The 18557-nt window shown below is 44.5% G+C and overlaps 1 protein-coding gene across 17 annotated transcripts in view; it reads right to left on the minus strand.

Moving 5' to 3' along the window:
• The window catches only part of NACC2 (NACC family member 2), a 203226-nt gene that overhangs the window by 36933 nt on the left and 147736 nt on the right, over positions 1-18557 (minus strand). For 2 of the 17 annotated variants that reach the window (XM_077284444.1, XM_077284455.1), the window contains exons 3-4: positions 15530-15655; positions 3584-3652 (exon numbers count right to left, since the gene is read on the minus strand). The exons of 2 other annotated variants lie outside the window; for them this stretch is intronic. The gene's annotated coding sequence lies outside the window, so the exon portion shown is untranslated. Of the gene's footprint in view, positions 1-396; positions 544-565; positions 587-2528; positions 2941-3245; positions 3454-3583; positions 3653-4244; positions 4335-15488; positions 15656-18557 lie in introns of those variants that run through there. 13 more of the 17 variants (XM_077284445.1, XM_077284456.1, XM_077284454.1 and 10 more) reach the window with 11 other exon arrangements.

Below are 18557 nucleotides of genomic sequence, written 5' to 3' on the forward strand. Positions count from 1 at the left end.
CCTGGACCAGGTATTAACCACCTTGGGCACTCCAACTGGGATGAAACTATAACTGGCACCTCCTGGACCAGGGATTAGCAGCCTTGGACACTCCAGCCTGTGGCTGTCAGGGTATGTGGGAAGTTGTAGTTTCACAGCAGCTGGAGTGCCCAAAGTTATTAAGCTATACCCTAGAACATCAAGAAAAATATAAGTTCTCTGCAACCCAAAAAGCAAAGCACAAGTGCCCACGATTTGCCTGGCATTACTAAAAAATCCCTCAATCCTTGTCCAATCCAAAAGCCAATGGGACGCCATCACCTGACGGCATCATATCAAGTAGAAACCTTTTGAAAATATAAAAAAGATACATTTTTAAAAATGTCCCCAACCGGAATCTTAATGCAGCGAACTTACGGCGAGCAGATGGAGAATTATTCTGTGCGCTGGCATGGAGCACAGTCGAAAGCCCGAGTTCACACAAAAAAAAAGTCTTTAAAACCGTTCCGTCTCGTTATTACGCCTCACACATGCAATATGTTGTGGATTTGCAACTTATGTTAACACTCATCGACTCAGCACTGACTCATTTCATCTCGCCAGCGACAACTAACAGGGAGCGCGGTGGAAAGATCATCTGAAGGAAACATCACCGCAGCTAATCCCGACGCAGACAGGGGAAGTGCCAAGCATCACGCCGGCAGAGGGGGAAGGGGGCACATAGGTTTGTTTGTTTTTTTTAAAGGAGACCACTATACCTTTAAAATGGTCGTTATATACTGAAAGGAGTCCGGTAACCATGGTGATAGAACTTTTCCTCTATCTCTTTTCTAGTTCTTAAAGGGCAAGTTGATTAAAAAAAAAACACAACGCAAACTATCAATAAGTAGAGATTTTATAGGGAAGTCTCTTACCAGCTTCTTCCAATAGCAAATGTAGATACGACAAGCGTCCTGACTCCTATGATACGTACTGTGAAATCGGAACGCAAGAGGTGCAAACTACAGACTTTATTGTAGCAAGAACTAAGGGAAAAGACGGCACTGCAAAAACTCGTCCTGCTTCCTTATTACTGGCAGGTTAATTAGCTTCCTGGGAAATTGGCCCTAGCTTGTATATGTGTGTGTGTCGGAGCTTGGGAAATTAGATTGTGAGCCCATAGGGATTGAAGACAAAGATGCATTTCTTTCTGCCGGCAAATCCCCAAATTGTGCCACAATTTATCGCTCATCTATGGGGTACTACTATATACGGTAGATGGTAGTTTATTCTTAGCCGATACCGTAGACATAGATTATATGTGGGGGTGAGGGCCCAAGTAAAAACTTTACCCAATTATCCCCTACGGCATGTTATACAAGTCATATATATTCAACAGTAATAAGCGTTAAAGGAGCCACGCTATGAGTATTACCGTCCCGCAATCGAGAGTCGTACCCTCGTCTCCAGCACTTCAAAAGTTAATTCTGCTGATTTTCTGTCCTCCCTTCACTGCAGAATGTATGAACCTACTACATAGAAATAATACATCCCAATGCATAAATATTCCTGCCATGAATTAGAAATGTCACCTACCGAAAATAGACATCAAATTGATGCCAGAGGGACGGGCAAACTTATCTAAGGGTGAAGTTTTGGGAGCCACGTTTTTGCTAATTTGGGGTATAACTATATACATATGCACACACACAAACAGTACATTTGTATATAGTTGCACCAAAAAGTAGCAAAAACTTAGATCCTAAAACTTTGCCTTTTGATTAGCTGGACACCTTTGCCCGTCCCTCTGTCCTGGCATCACATTTGAGGTCTATTTTCGGAAGGCGACATTTCTGTCATTTGCTGACGACTTGCTTGAAACTGACCAGAGGTTAGAGTCTGCATGGGGTTGGCATGTTTTTCCCGTGTTTAGGTGGTCTGTCACCAGCTTTCTCCTACATTAAAGGAACTTTACAAATTAAATAGCGTCCTATGAATTTAACCTTAGCTACAGTGAGTGATTTAGAAGGGATTTATAAACCCCACTAAAGGACAGGAATGGATATGGGTACAGCGCAATGGAATATGGCAGTGCTATTCTGGAAAATAGTACAAGGCATTGATAGAACTCATTCACATAAGACATACATGCAACAGGAACGGCTGCAAGGGAGGATCAGTATGGGCATGTGCCCAGGGGGCACCATTAAGCTAAGGTGAAGGGAAGCCTTGCTCCCACTTCTCACAAACATATATGCTCCAGCCATCTATATAAGCACATGTCCCGATATCTACAGGACAATACAGTAAGATATAAAACCTTTCATCACTCCAGCTAAACATTGGCGTACCAAATAAACTTTTGATTTATAATCCAGAAGCAGCAATGTGCTTCCAGCCACCTGCAAAAGCCAATGCAAGGTGTTACCCGGGAAGGAGCTGCACGCTGCAAACAGTCCTTAGGGTACCGAAGAGGTTAATGATCCGAAGTAACGTGGAGGAATAAAATGAACAATGGAGATGTCACAGGGAGACAGAAGCAGGTCTGCATGCAGTGGTCTTCTACTTACACGCTGCAGAACGTCTCCGCCGTTAGACCCCCCTTACCCTGGTCCGGTAAGATTTCGGCTCTTGCACTTTATTTTTCCTAAGTGTTTGGGATGTAAACATGTCCGGTTTGAGCTCGGAGATGTGCCAGCACGCTGCCGTTGAATGTGCAGAATTATGTGCCAGTGCTGCCTCTGTAACGATCTGAGTGGGCATTACATCCTATAGAACATGCTGCAGTGCGAACAGAGGAGTCTAAATTTTTAATACCCGCTGGGTGGTTTTGGTGGGGGGTGATATGGGTGGGGGGACGGGGAACGTCGAGCACCTCTGTGCTTCTATCTGGAGACTCCTATGATCCACTCCGTGAAGAATTAGAAAAGGAGAGTTGACAAAAGTGCAAGGATGCTTTTTCAAGTCAGACATGAGCCCATTAATGCATCGCCCCCTCCCTCTCCTCTCCTGCCCGCCAGTGTCTGGATCTAAGGCGATGCAGCTCACATAGAGCCTTTAATATCTTGCACTCCAGTATTCCCAGACTGTGTTATGGTATTGCATCAAATTACCTCACAGCGGGCTAAATCAGGACAAAAGCCCGGGCACTTGTGCTGTAATAAGATTTGCCTTTTGCTGCATTAAAGGAACAAGAGCGAGCAGTACCCTCCGCTAATCCCCAGGACTCCGCCAGCCCAAATCGCCAAAGCAATAAAAAAAAGAAAAACCCTTCTTTGTATACTGACCATCAGTAAAGAATCAAAAGCCAGGAGTGACGGGCACCTGTATGGGCACCAGCCTTGCCCCTCTTCTTAGAACCATGCGATCAAATGCAGATATATCCATGAAATAGCTCAACATAATCTTCCCATTTGGGGGCAATAATCAAACTATAGTGTCCCCGAGTGTATGAGCAGCAAATAGACGGTGCGAGAGAATAGAGACACTAGACAGACAGGCAAGAGGAGGAGGAGGAGGAGGTGGGGGGGTATGTCCCATTTTCTTGTGTCTGCAGAACATAACGTATACACCGACACATAAAGAACTAAGGGAACTTCTACGTGTCTGCCGGATGGAAACGTACCTTAAAATTCCAAAACTGGTCCCAAGTATCCCGACGTCAGGGAAGAGAGGTCCCGCTTTCAGCTCGTCACTAAAAAAAGCATAAAAATGAAATAAAAAAAAAAAGCGTCAGGAAAAAAAAAAATAGATCAGCATCAAAACAAAAAAAACTCAAGGTTTTAGCAAGTCAAAATGCCCACAGCAGTACATAGCATGTCAATGAATTGGCCGGATGCAGATTAACATTCAGCTTTGCTCTCTGCAATGAATAGAGTCCTTTGATTAGAGACTTGGAGTAAATGCCAGTTCTGGGCTGAAGCTTAAAAAACAGAGGAAGATCAGTGCCAGAATAATGCTTTCAGTGTTGGTACAAGACAGACTTCTGATGAGTCACTGCAATGCAAACAAAGATGGCAGGATTACTGTACTGTATGCTGATGGAGTGCTTAGTGGTGCCACAGCAACACAGACAGGTTGGAAATTTATAGTGCAGTTTTGCATATGAATTACACTGTAAAACTGCCTCTCCTGCCATCCAGTCCAGAGTGTCAAAGCATTTAAACTATTCCAAACAGTCTGCAGAGCTGGCAGCCGCCACGTTTAACTCCTGCAGGCGGAGAGGGGAAAAAAAAGAGGGAGAGGGAGATGCTGGAGGGAGTCCAGGACTTTCTATAGATTATTACAGGGTGCAGTTGCCATGCCCGCTCCTGGGGAGTTGGTGCTAGGATGTGTCTGTCCCTACAGCCTGACATCTGGTCTGCAGCAGGAATCCAGACACAAGGGGGAAAGCTGGGAGGTTTATCTGCAATAACAATTTAAGGGAGGGAGGGGAGGCATCAATCCTCACTGTTATTCTACACATCAGGTCATTACCGGCCAGGGTCAAGGAAAATCCCTGCCATTGACTCCATGCTGTTCCTCGGGGCGGAGAGGATGGGCACGGGATGGATTTGGTGTGTATTTACAGATAGATACATTTGTCTTGTCTGGAGTTTAGAAAATTGATACAATGTGTTTGTTACTTTTATGTGGCTTTTTTGACCCCCTGATGAATGGGATTGAGAGATGAGCTGTCAATCAATCTCTAAATTAGAGCAGATGTGAACACTTTGCGGTGAGGTAATGTTAGTAGACCTGCAGCAACTTCGGTTGCCCCCATCACTGTGGATGAACTTTTTATGGGCCCTTTGAAGCCCCAGAGCGCATCACAATGCACAATTCCACCTGCTTTGGAGGAACGAATGGGCCCCCCTAGACTCTGTGGCCCCTGTGCGGCTGCACAGGTTGTATCAATGATATGTCCGTCTCTGCCCCATCACTATATCGGGGCGAAGTTTCCATTAAACTACTTGTTATATAAACTTTGGCAATTTGCCGGTGGCCACTGCCGCACCACGGCCACCTATATCACAGCACCTCTTGTATATGGGTTGCTAATGAGCACTTCAAATACCCCAAGGTCATAAAGGGGAAGAGGCGTTACCCCTTCAGGGCCCTCATTGGGTAATTAAAACATTTTGGAGGACTATGTGGGTCAGTACATGATGCAGACAGCCCATTGATGTCAAGAGAAACAGATTAATACTTAATTTCTCCTCTGCCATGATTTCACTACCGATCACAGTTGATCCATGGACATAATATGATTAACTTATGGTATATTTAAGGGATTAATTGCAAAAATCATTAAAGGGGCTTTCCAGGCTTCTTATACTGGGATAGGTCATTAATATCAGACTGGTGGAAGACCAGTAACCCACCCCCTATAGTGAATGGAGCCAAACTACACAGCGCCGTACACCCCGTAGTGGCGGTTTCCAGGTACTGCCGCTCATTTTCTAGTGAAGTGAATGGGAGCTGAGCCCTGTGTTCTTGGCTCATTATCCTATTGACAGATAGCTGCTGGGCTTGGGATCTCCACCAATCTCATATGGAGGACCTAGGTCATTAATATTTGATGTGTGCAAAACCCCTTTAATCTCTTCTGACGCCAACCGCTAACTGGGCTCAGTCCTGGGTGTTTACCCACGAATGATCATTCTTAATAAAAAATGTTATTTCCATGTCCCATTTACACCATAAGTTCCCTTTAATTCCTAGAGAAAAGGTTAATTTGGGGTTCCTAGGATATTAGCTGGGGCTTATGCTATAGATCGGAGCGTCTCTTTTGCTACCATCCTCAGCCATTGTGCCAGCTCTTCTCTTATCAGGACATCCTCCATTGATACTATTTGGATATGTGGACGTCATTGGGAGAGAGCCCCTTTAAACTGCATGTGAAACTACAGGATGGGTGCAAACTCTCCGCTCTTCTCACAGGCCGATATTCCATATTCTCAGCGCATTTAGTAAACATTGCAAGTCTTCTATTAGGCACTCAACCCCCGCCTAATCCGTAATCCTCTCATCATTTACACGGGGCACAGAGCCACAGGGCAAAGATTATCCCAAATACATCCACAATGCCCACTGGCTTCCCTGCTTGCCGACAGGAAGGGGGGCATTGGATCGGCCATTACAAAATACAAAGGCACGGCTATGGGTTAAAAGCAGATTATGACAGTGCCAGCCTGTAACGGCGAAAGTCTAATGATTTATCTTAAGGGAAATACTCTTAATACTCGAAGATGTAGCAGAGCAAAGATGGTAATTTAGCAGATTCTGCATATTGCCATTATAACTGTATTAATCGTAACATCTAAATGTACGAGCCTTTTCTATATGTAATGTCCATTGTGTCCTCCAGCACTTTGGCCAGCAGGGGGCACTTGGGGCGGATCCAGCCATTATATGATAGCTATGGATGGTAAGGGTTGTAGTGATCGTGGGGCTTTGAAACAGTTTAAGATTGGAACTAGTGATGTCATGTTATCCAGCGTGATGACATCACTTACTGTGAGATTCTAAGCCAATGAAGGAAAGACCCCGCTCCTTTAAAAGGGTTTTCCCAGACACAAAAGTTCTTTTTTTTTCCACTAGATCTTGGAATAATAATAATTTTCTCAATTGGATGTGTTTAAATAAAATGTTCCTGTGCTGAGATAATCTTATACATGTGCCCCTGCTGTGTACTGTGTAATGGCCGTGTCTGACCGTACAGGGACATGGTCTGATCATACCGCATCTCCTGGGCAGGGGGGGAAGCAAAATAATATACAGACATTACAGCACTAGTGCTTTCTGCCTATTAATACTTCAGTAATAGAATTTATTGTTATAATGGATGTCACTTTTATATCCAGAGGATCCATTGGTTATACAGGGCCCCAGCTCTGGTAATGCTTTATGTACAGGCAGTACAGCAGGCAGTGAGGCAATAACACACTGGTTAGCAACTCATCATTAATCAAACCAGCCAACAGTGAAAGTTAGGCCTCTTTCACACTTCCGTCGGTACGGGGGCCATCGCAAACCGTCGGCCCGACGGACGTTGTGCAAATATTGCATAACGTGGGCAGCGGATGCAGTTTTCAGATGCAGTTCCGTGGAGGAGGGGGCGGAGTTTCGGCCGCACATGCGCGGTCGGAAATGGCGGACCTGTCGCACAAAAAAAAGTTACATTGAACTTTTTTTGTGACGACGGTCCACCAATTACCGACGCATCCAGTAAGCGACGTATGGAACGTGTGTCCATACGTTGCGATGCATCGGTAATACAAGTCTATGTGAAAAAAACTCATCCTGCGGGCAACTTTGCTGGATGCGTTTTTTTACAGAACGACGCATTGCAACGTCTTTGTAAAGACGGAAGTGTGAAAGTAGCCTTAGGAAAGAGGGGCACATACTGCGGAGTGGGTAGAGCCCCATGGCATTTTTTTTTTTTTTAATTTTGGGCTAAGCCATTTCCCTAACCCGAGCCAGTGCTATATGTGCACAACACAGAAATAATCCTTCTAGTGAAACCCATTACTATTCACACATAGCATGATCCCTCTTTCAAAGCCCCCACAGTGCCCACAACATACACATCCACAGATCCCCCCGCAGTACCCACCATACACATTATAGGATGCCCCCCACAGTACCCGCCATACACTATATGATGCCCCTACAGGACGCACAATATATGATGCCCCTACAGTACACACACACTATATGATGCCCGTACAGGACCCACACTATATGATACCTCTACAGTACAGACACACAGTATATGATGCCCGTACAGTACATATACACTATATGATGCCCCTACAGTACACACACTATATGATGTACACACATGCTATATGATGCCCCCACAGTACAAACACAAACACATACACACACCACATAATGCCCCCAAGTACCCACACACAAGCTATGATGCCCCTTCAGCATCCACACTATGATGCTTGCCTCGCAGTAACCATACCTTATGATACCCCATCTCAGTACCCACAAACTCTATGCTGCTCCCCCACAGTACACATATATGGTAAGATTCCCCCACAGTACCCACACACTGTAAGATTTCCACACACACTGTAAGATTCTCCCACACTACCCCAGTACCCCCCACACACTAAGATTTCCCCACAGTACCCCTCCCACACAAACTGTAAGATTCCACCCACAGTACTCACACGCTATAATGTATGATGCCCCCCACACAGTACACACAGACCCCAATACCCACAGTTGCCCTGACAGTATGATCCTCCAACATATTATACCCACAGTGCCCCCACACACAATGCCCAGTCTCCCTCACAGTATAATGCCCTCATACGGTCCTCAAGCACAAAATGATACCCTCCACACACAGCCTGAAAAAAAATGCCGACCCACACAATGGCTCCCACACAAGCATCTCGTTGCCCATGTCCCCTTTCATATCCCTGCTCTTCATCAGCTGCTCCCTGCTGCCCAGTCAAGTGTCTCGAATGTCCTTGTAGGTCCTACAGTCTCTGCTGAGATGGAATGGAAAAAGCAGAGATTTGATGGCTCTCTGCTCCACCATGGTCTTCAGTTCTGTGTGTTGTCAGTACACAAGTACACATACTGTTAGGCTACTTTCACACATCAGTTTTTTGCCGTTTAGGCAGGATCTGGGGAAATTTTGAAAAAACAGATCTGTTGCAAATTGTAGAAAACTGATGCAACGGATCAGTTTATTTTTGCTGGATCTGTTTTTATCATATTAACCCGGGGATAGAGTTTGGACTTCCTGTTCCAGGGAAGAGGAGAGGAGAGGAGAGAGAGAGAGGGAGAGGGAGGAGAAAGGAGAGAGAAGAGGAGAGAGAAGAGGAGAGAGAGAGGAGAAAGAGAGGGAGAAAGAGAGGGGAGAGAGAGCGGAGAGAGAGAGCGCGAGAGAGAGCGGAGAGAGAGAGCGGAGAGAGAGAGAGCGGAGAGAGAGCGCGAGAGAGAGCGCGCGAGAGAGAGCGCATGAGAGAGAGCGAGTGAGAGAGAGAGCAAGTGAGAGCGAGTGAGAGAGAGCGAGAGAGAGACCCCAGAACGGAAAATGTGCATGATTTGAATGGAGAAATGCATGAAAAAACGGATTCGGAGGCCGGATTCATCATTTCACATCTCGCCGGATCAGTCGCTGGGTGATTTTTTGCCGGACAGAGAAAACGTTCCTCTGTACGTTTTCTCCGTCAGCCGGACGGAGCCTGCAAAAAACGGATGAAACGTGTGGCCATCAGGCACAATCCGGCGCTAATACAACTCTATGAGAAAAAAACGGATGTTTCTTTTTCAAAACTGACTGACGGCAAAAACCTGATGTGTGAAAGTAGCCTAAGTCGGCACATACCCCCAACCTTCTGGAACGGTTCCCAAAATTTGAGACTAATGGAAGGTATGCCTTTAATTGACTAACCGCTGACACTATATGGGTAGCAATGTGTTGGGGAACTGTCGCCCACAGTGATAGAAATATGGACAAGGGCTGCCAACACTCGGGGGGCGCAGAGACCGAGGCTAGAAATGTTATAGGTACACAGAGCATGGCGGCCAACAATATTGGGGCATATACTATGGCTTGATCAGATTTTATTTGTAGTTTTCAAGAAAATAAAAATTTAAAAAAATATAAAAGATGCAGGCATTGCCAGAATCCAGGCTGCAGTAGACAGAGGTGCTGCTCAGTGCCATCATCAGTGTGACTCCTGATTGTTAGAGCCGCACTATGGGATCAGATTATCACTCACTATACAAGTCCCTGATATAAGACCGTGGCTTCACTTTAAGTTCTGGGGAGCTCGGGACGAATGTATTTCATGCCAGGACTAGAACTATAGATACTGCAGCACGCCGAGAAGTGTCCAAGTCACTGCAGCATATCAGATATAATGGGTGCAGACAGGTACACGGAGCGTGCCGCCCTGCAGTACTACGGAGCAACAGATGCAAAACATATCAAATGCATTTAGCAAACAATTAAATGTGCGTAAACTTAGGTTTCTGGGTCCCAAAATGACATTCTGTAACTCACAATCATCATATTATGTCAGAAGGTTTTATACAATTTTATTTGCAACTAAAAGTTTATATAGTCACAGTCATGTTCTCGCTCACAACAGTTAGACGTCTCTGCCCAGCGGAGCAAACACTACTATAATGTATATTACATATACTGCACATTATTGTCCTGCAATGCTTCTGAGCCATAGCGCAAATCACCAAAATATATCTATACGATGTTGGTGCATGAAAGCCTATAGACCACTCTAAAATATATATTACACAAGGCCATACAATGTATATTACTTACACACAAGCATGTGATGTCATAAATATATGTATAAAGAATATAGTATATATACTAATATCCAGAGGTATAAGATGCTATAATATAGTGCTACCATATCTTAGTATCCTACAGTATATGGTAGTACAGTATAGCGCTAGTATATGCCAGTATCCTACAGTATACAGTAATATAGGATAGTGCAAGTATGTGTCAGTATCCTACAGTGTTTGGTAGTGTATTCCAGTATCCTACAGTACACGGTGGTAAAGTGCTAGTATATGCCAGTATCCTACATTATACAGTAGTATAGTGCTAGTATATGCCAGCATCTTACAGTATATGTAGTATAGTATGGAGATAGTATATGTCAGTATCCTATAGTATACATAGTATAGTATACCGCTAGTATATGTCAATATCCTACGGTAGTATAGCATAGTGCTAGTATATGCCAGTATCCTGCAGTATACAGTAGTATAGTACAGTGCTAGTATATGTCAGCATCCTACAGTATATAGTAGTATAGTACAGTGCTAGTATACGTCAGTATCCTACAGTATATGGTAGTATAGTGCTAGTATATGCCAGTATCCTGCAGTATACAGTAGTATAGTACAGTGCTAGTATATGGCAGTATCCTACAGTATATGGTAGTATAATATAGTGCTAGTATATGTCAGTATCCTACAGTAAAGAGTAGTATAGTATAGCGCTAGTATATGCCGGTATCCTACGGTATACAGTAGTATAGTATACTGCTAGTATATGTCAGGATCCTACAGTATACAGTAGTATAGTATACTGCTAGTATAGGTCAGGATCCTACAGTATACAGTAGTATAGTACAGTGCTAGTATATGTCAGGATCCTACAGTATATGGTAGTATAGTACAGTGCTAGTATATGTCAGTATCCTACAGTATATGGTAGTATAGTATAGTGCTAGTATATGTCAGTATCCTACAGTATATGGTAGTATAGTATAGTGCTAGTATAAGTCAGTATCCTACAGTAAAGAGTAGTACAGTACAGCGCTAGTATATGCCATTATCCTACAGTATACAGTAGTATAGTATACTGCCAGTATGTCAGGATCCCACAGTATACATAGTGTAGTATAGGGCTAGTATATTTCAATATCCTACAGTATATGGTAGTATAGTATAGCACTAGTATATGTCAGTATCCTACAGTATGTGCACATAGTATATTATAACGCTAGTATATTTCGGTATCCTACAGTATATTGTGGTATAGTACAGTGCTAGTATATGTCAGTATCCTACAGTAGACATAGTATAGTATAGAGCTAGTATACGTCCATATCCTACAGTATATGGTAATGGTAGGATGTCAGCACCCTACAGTATACATAGCATAATGCTAGTATATGTCAGTATCCTACAGTATACAGTAATATAGTGCTAGTACATGTCAGTATCCTACAGTATATGGTAGTTTAGAGGTAGCATATGCCAGTATCCTACAGTATACAGTACTATAATATAGCGCTAATATATGCCGGTATCCTACAGTATACAGTAGCATACTATAGCGCTAATATATGCCAGTATACTACAGTATACAGTTTTATATATTGCGCTAGTATATGCCAGCATCCTACAGTATACAGAAGTATAATATAGCGCTAGTACAGGTGCATCTCACAAAATTAGAATATCATCAAAAAGTTAATCTCAGTTCATCAATACAAAAAGTGAAACTCATATTAGAGTCAATACAAACAGAGTGATCTATTTCAAGTGTTTATTTCTGTTAATGTTGATGATTATGGCTTACAGCCAATGAAAACCCAAAAGTCATTATCTCAGTAAATTCAAATACTTTATAACACCAGCTTGAAAAATGATTTTAAAATCCGAAATGTTGTCCTTCTGAAATGTATGTTTAGTAAATGCACTCAGTACTTGGTCGGGGCTCCTTTTGCATCAATTACTGCATCAATGCGGCGTGGCATAGATGCGATCAGTCTGTGACACTGCTGAGGGGTTATGGAAGCCCAGGTTGCTTTGATAGCAGCCTTCAGCTCGTCTGCATTGTTGGGTCTGGTGTCTCTCATCTTCCTCTTGACAATACTCCATAGATTCTCTATCGGGTTAAGCTCAGGTGAGTTTGCTGCCAATCAAGCACAGCGATACTGTTGTTTGTAAACCAGGTATTGGTACTTTTGGCAGCGTGGACAGATGCCAAGTCCTGCTGGAGAATGACATTTCCATCTCCAAAAGGCTTGTCAGCAGAGGGAAGCATGAAGTGCTCTAAAATCTCCTGGTAGACGGCTGCGCTGCCTTTTTGATAAAACACAGTGGACCTACACCAGCAGATGACATGGCTCCCCAAACCATCACTGATTGTGGACACTTCACACTAGACCTTGGAAAGCAAGCTCCCAGAGTCTGGAGGAAGAGTGGAGAGGCCACAATCCAAGCTGCTTAAGGTCTAGTGTGAAGTTTCCACAATCAGTGATGGTTTGGGGAGCCATGTCATCTGCTGGTGTAGGTCCACTGTGTTTTATCAAAAAGGCAGCGCAGCCCCGTCTACCAGGAAGAGCACTTCATGCTTCCCTCTGCTGACAAGCTTTTTGGAGATGGAAATTACATTCTCCAGCAGGACTTGGCTCCTGTCCACACTGCCAAAAGTACCAATACCTGGTTTACAAACAACAGTATCACTGTGCTTGATAGGCAGCAAACTCGCCTGACCTTAACCCCATAGAGAATCTATGGAGTATTGTCAAGAGGAAGATGAGACACCAGATCCAACAATGCAGACGAGCTGAAGGCTGCTATCAAAGCAACCTGGGCTTCCATAACACCTCAGCAGTGCCACAGGCTGATCGCCTCCACGGCACGCAGCAATGATGCAGTAATTGATGCAGAAGGAGCCCCGACCAAGTATTGAGTGCATTTACTGAACATACATTTCAGTAGGCCAACATTTCAGATTTTAAAATTATTTTTTCAAGCTGGTGTTATAAAGTATTCTAATTTACTGAGATAATGACTTGGGTTTTCATTGGCTGTAAGCCATAATCATCAACATTAACAGAAATACCGTAAGCACTTGAAATACATCACACTGTTTGTAATGACTCTATATAATATAGGAGTTTCAATTTTTGTATTGAAGAACTGAAATAAATTAACTTTTTGATGATATTCTAATTTTATGAGATGCACCTGTATATGCCGGTATCCTACAGTATATGTAGTACAGTATATCGCTAGTATATGCCAGTAGTAACCTACAGTATATTGCAGTTTAGTGCTAGTAAGTGCCAGTATCCTACAATATACAGTACTATAGTATAGCGCTAGTATATGCCAGTATCCTACAGTATACAATAGTATAGTATAGCGCTAGTATATGCCAGTATCCCTCAGTATATGGTAGCATAGTATAGTGCTAGTATATGCCAGAAGTATTCTACAGTATACAGCAGTTTAGAGCTAGTATATGCCAGTATCCTACAGTACACAGTAGTATAGCGCTAGTATATGCCAGGCGTATCCTATAGTATACGGTAGTTTAGCACTAGTATGTGGCAGTTTCCTACAGTATACAGTAGTATAGTATAGTGCTAGTATATGCCAGTAATATCCTATATTATACGGTAGTTTAGAGCTAGTATATGCCAGTTGTATCTTACAGTATACGGTAGTATAGTATAGCGCTAGTATATGCAAGTAGTATCTTACAGTATACGGTAGTATAGAGCTAGTATATGCCAGTAGTATCTTACAGTATACGGTAGTTTAGCGCTAGTATATGCCAGTATACTACAGTATACAGTAGTATAGTATAGTGCTAGTATATGCCAGTAGTATCCCTAGAGTATACGGTAATTTAGCACTAGTATATGCCAGTAGTATCCTACAGTGTACGGTAGATTAGAGCTAGTATATGCCAGTATCCTACAGTAACGGGGACACTAAATAACATGCTCAGACTATGGTATATGGCAATTCAGTAAATCAATCTATAAAAATGATCTTGAGAAAACAGACCCTAAAGATCAGCATATTTTGAGTCCATGGTGTCACAGTACAGCACGCTCCACAGCACATGTCGGCATAGTATGGTACAGCAGTCTGTGAATGTGCCTGGCACGATACAATGCAGCACACATGATGGCAATGAGGAACACTGTCTTCATATTGTATACCGTCATCCTAAGTACCACCATATCCCGTGGAGTGTGTAAAGGTATACGCTACATTAGGCTTTCACAACAGGACGTCGTGCAGCACAGCATTAGGGTGGGAGACACTACAGTACACGGCGTGGTGGCATGGCACACTGCAGTATAGCACATTGGCATCACTGCAGCACATGGGGGGACGCTGCAGTCTGTACAGGCTGCTAGTGATCCTCTCGCACATGGCGTATACTAATCCAGCGCTCAGACATGGAGCAGACTAGGTGACACTGCAGAGATGAGACAGTTCTCCGCTCAGACAGCGAGCTGCTCTGTCATACTAACAAGTTCTCCCTGCCTGTCGCCCATCTTCTCAAACACGGGGGGTGCTGTTTTCACCAAACTCGAAATGTGCCAGGATCAGCAAGAACAGTGGCAGACTTGCAGTGACTTGGCTCGGAGGCAAAATTAATTAGACATCAGGCTAACGTTCGCCCTCGCGAATAGAGGGAAAGGCGCTGCCAGTATCAGCTGCTGCGGAGCTCTTGGGTGGATTGGGGGGAACAAGTGTCAATCAAAGTTGACAAGTCAGCGCCGACAGCGCTTGTGCCCTGTGGTACGGATCTCTGCATCCGAAAAAAAAAGCCTCTTGTCCCAGTCTTACAAGGGCCTTATTATACATGGTCACCCCCCCTGACTGCACAGCGGCTGGGTGCACAACAAGCAGACAGCATACGGCGGGTACAGACACTGGCAGTCCATATACAACGCTACCGCCATATTGTAACACTTCAGAAAAAAAATATTAGGGTCAGGGTACACTGTATGGCACCTTGGGTACAAATTGGGAAAAAAGGGCGGTTGGCACTATTAAAGTGCCAGACTTGGAGTATGGTACTACAAGGGTTAACCGGGCATCAATGATCCCAAAGGGTTAATATGAACCCCAAACTAATCCCAACTGCAATGCGATGCCGTATCCTGCCCAATCTGATTGCTGCCTCGACCCAGCAGCTGCTACCGAAGGCCAGAAGACCCCCGGAGATCAACCTCTCGCCCCTCTAATAAAAAGTACAAAGCCGTAGAGGGTCTTACAGGACGTGCGTCGCAGTTCCTTGGCTCGGCTCAGTCATTACCTAGTATGGAGGAACGGTCTGCGCGTGTGTTTTCTCCCTCCGTCTTGTGCAAGTTAGTCTGTGAGTCAGCAGTAACACACATGAGGAGAGCGGGAGTCCTGCCGAGCTCGATGCAATGAATGTAGACTGGGAAAAAAAAAAAAAAAGAGAAAGAGAATTTTGTTGGACGCGAGCCCTGCGCTGTAATTCAATTGCCTTTACTTTTCAATTACTGCATAGACTACTGGTGGCCGGAGGCGGGGGACATGTGAGCATTGCTTACTGCCGGAGATGAGGGTAGGGGGTCCGCGCGCTATAGGATGGGAAGAGGTCCGAGTGCTAGAGATGAAACCGTAACCTGGAGCTGCCCCGGGGCTACCCGATCTGAGAACAGTCAGCACACCGGGCATTGTGTAATCAATGGCCGCCGTAATCGGTGCAGACTTGACGTGCCCATATCTGTTCTCATGCCCTGTAGGTGACCCACAGGCGGTGGTCCTAGATCGAAGTCCTCAATGGGATCGGCACCGTTGATCCTGGATTTTGCCGATCATGGTGGGTCCTTCAATCAATGTAGAAAACTTTTTCCAAGATTTAGGTCGGATTCTAATGGACTGTTTCACGAGCAGTTTACAGATCCTAACGCCCCGGACTAACCATGAGTTTTCCAACCTGATTTTCCAGCCTCATAGACACCTACGGGACCATACGTTCGGCCAGGAGACCTTTGGTCAGTCCGGGGCACCATGACCAGCATAAGGACCGTGAAATTACGCCCGTCTGAACCCATCTTTGCAGTTGTGCAACAATGGAAGTTTCTAAATCCTTAAATTTGGGATTTCTATTCTTTGGAAAGTAGAAGACCTCTGCTTGCTTTTAAATAATTTTATTGCATCTTGACACAAAACTGAAGGCAAATCCAGACGAATGTGCCGGGACGATCCTGGTGATCGGAGCAGAAAAAGATGAGGTTTATATAAGAGTGGCGTAAAAATGGCCATTTTGAGGGCATTACCAAACTGGGGCTTATATGTCCCAATTTTGGGCTTTAAAATGTTAGCAAGTATGCTAAACACAACACAGCACAAATCTTTCCGGTACTGACAGTTTGGCACATTGTATCAACACAGATATATCTGATATAACGGGAGAAAACCTCAGATGTTAGAAGTATTTAAAATATGTTTGGTTATCCTTTGCATTGTTATGAGCTAGTGTAGTATAGTTAGTATAGTATACGCGATTACCTTATTTTACTTACTTTTCTCCCCATCATCATGCTGAACTTGCTGTTTTAACTTTAGTAGCTGCTTTGAACTGCTGCTCTAGCAAGAATCTGTACTCAGATACCATTTACAAACACTTTTCCTCTTTGAGCTTCTCTGCTCCCCTCCCACATACTCAGACAGTTAGGGGAGTGTTAGTAAATAGCGTTTGAGTATGGATTCCTACTGAAACAGCAATTCAAAGCAGCTACTAAAAGAGGAGAAGCTAAGCAGTTACAGCAGTGCTTTCAGCAAGATATTTGGGAGAAAAGGAAGCAAAACAAGGTAGCTGAGTGTATTACAGCTGTTCAGAACTTTGCACATGCTGATCAATAATAATAAATAAGTTTACTGCAACGTTCTTTAGAAGGTACTGAACTTTTATATAAACAGGAATGCAAGCAGATAGTTTGGTATAGGCTACTTTCACACTAGCGTTAACTGCATTCCGTCACAATGCGTCGTTTTGCCGAAAAAACGCATCCTGCAAAAGTGTTTGCAGGATGCGTTTTTTCACCATTAATTAACATTAAGCGACGCATTGTGACGGATTGCCACACGTCGCATCCGTCGTGCGACGGATGCGTCGTGCAGTGGCGGACCGTCGGGAGCAAAAACGCTACATGTAACTTTTTTGTTCACGACGGTACGCTTTTTCCAACCGCGCATGCGCGGCCGGAACTCCGCCCCCACCTCCCCGAACTTCCCCGCACCTCACAATGGGGCAGCGGATGCGCTGGAAAAATGCATCCGCTGCCCCCGTTGTGCGGCGGAGACAACGCTAGCGTCGGGAACGTCGGCCCGACGCTAGTGTGAAAGTAGCCTTACAATAGGGATAATCCCAATGCATATTGTGCGGCAATCCATTTTTGCTCTAGAACTTCTGAAAATCCACTCCAGATTTGCCTATTGCAAATCCATGCCATGTGAACTAGGTCCAACCTTACCTATTTTACTTTTACCTTGCAATGATGCCATCTAGTGTTTTCTGTTATCAGATATTTCTAACTAAAAGTGTTAAAGAATTAAAAGAGTAAGGCCCCGTCTCACTAAGCGATTTACCAACGATCACGACCAGCGATACGACCTGGCCGTGATCGTTGGTAAGTCGCTGTGTGGTCGCTGGGGAGCTGTCACACAGACCGCTCTCCCCAGCGACCAACGATCAGGGGAACGACTTCGGCATCGTTGAAACTGTCATCAACGATGCCGAAGTCCCCCTGCAGCACCCGGTAACCAGGGTAAACATCGGGTTACTAAGCGCAGGGCCGCGCTTAGTAACCCGATGTTTACCCTGGTTACCAAAAAAAACAAACACTACATACTCGCCTTTCGGTGTCCAGGTCCCTTGCCGTCTGCTTCCTGCTCTGACTGAGCCGCCGTACACTGAGAGCGCAGCGGTGACGTCACTGCTGTGCTCTCACTTCTCACTGTACGGCCGGCAGTCAGTGAGAGCAGGAAGCAGACTGCGAGGGACCTGACGGACATCAGAAGGCGAGTATGTAGTGTTTGTTTTTTTTTACATTTACGCTGGTAACCAGGGTAAACATCGGGTTACTAAGCGCGGCCCTGCGCTTAGTAACCCGATGTTTACCCTGGTTACCAGTGAAGACATCGCTGGATCGGTGTCACACACACCGATTCAGCAATGTCAGCGGGGCCTCAACGACCAAAAAAAGGTCCAGGCCATTCCGACACGACCAGCGATCTCGCAGCAGGGGCCTGATCGCTGGTACGTGTCACACATAGCGAGATCGCTATGGAGGTCGCTGTTGCGTCACAAA

The sequence above is a fragment of the Ranitomeya variabilis genome, chromosome 2, assembly GCF_051348905.1.
Source record: "Ranitomeya variabilis isolate aRanVar5 chromosome 2, aRanVar5.hap1, whole genome shotgun sequence".
Lineage (NCBI taxonomy): Eukaryota > Metazoa > Chordata > Amphibia > Anura > Dendrobatidae > Ranitomeya > Ranitomeya variabilis.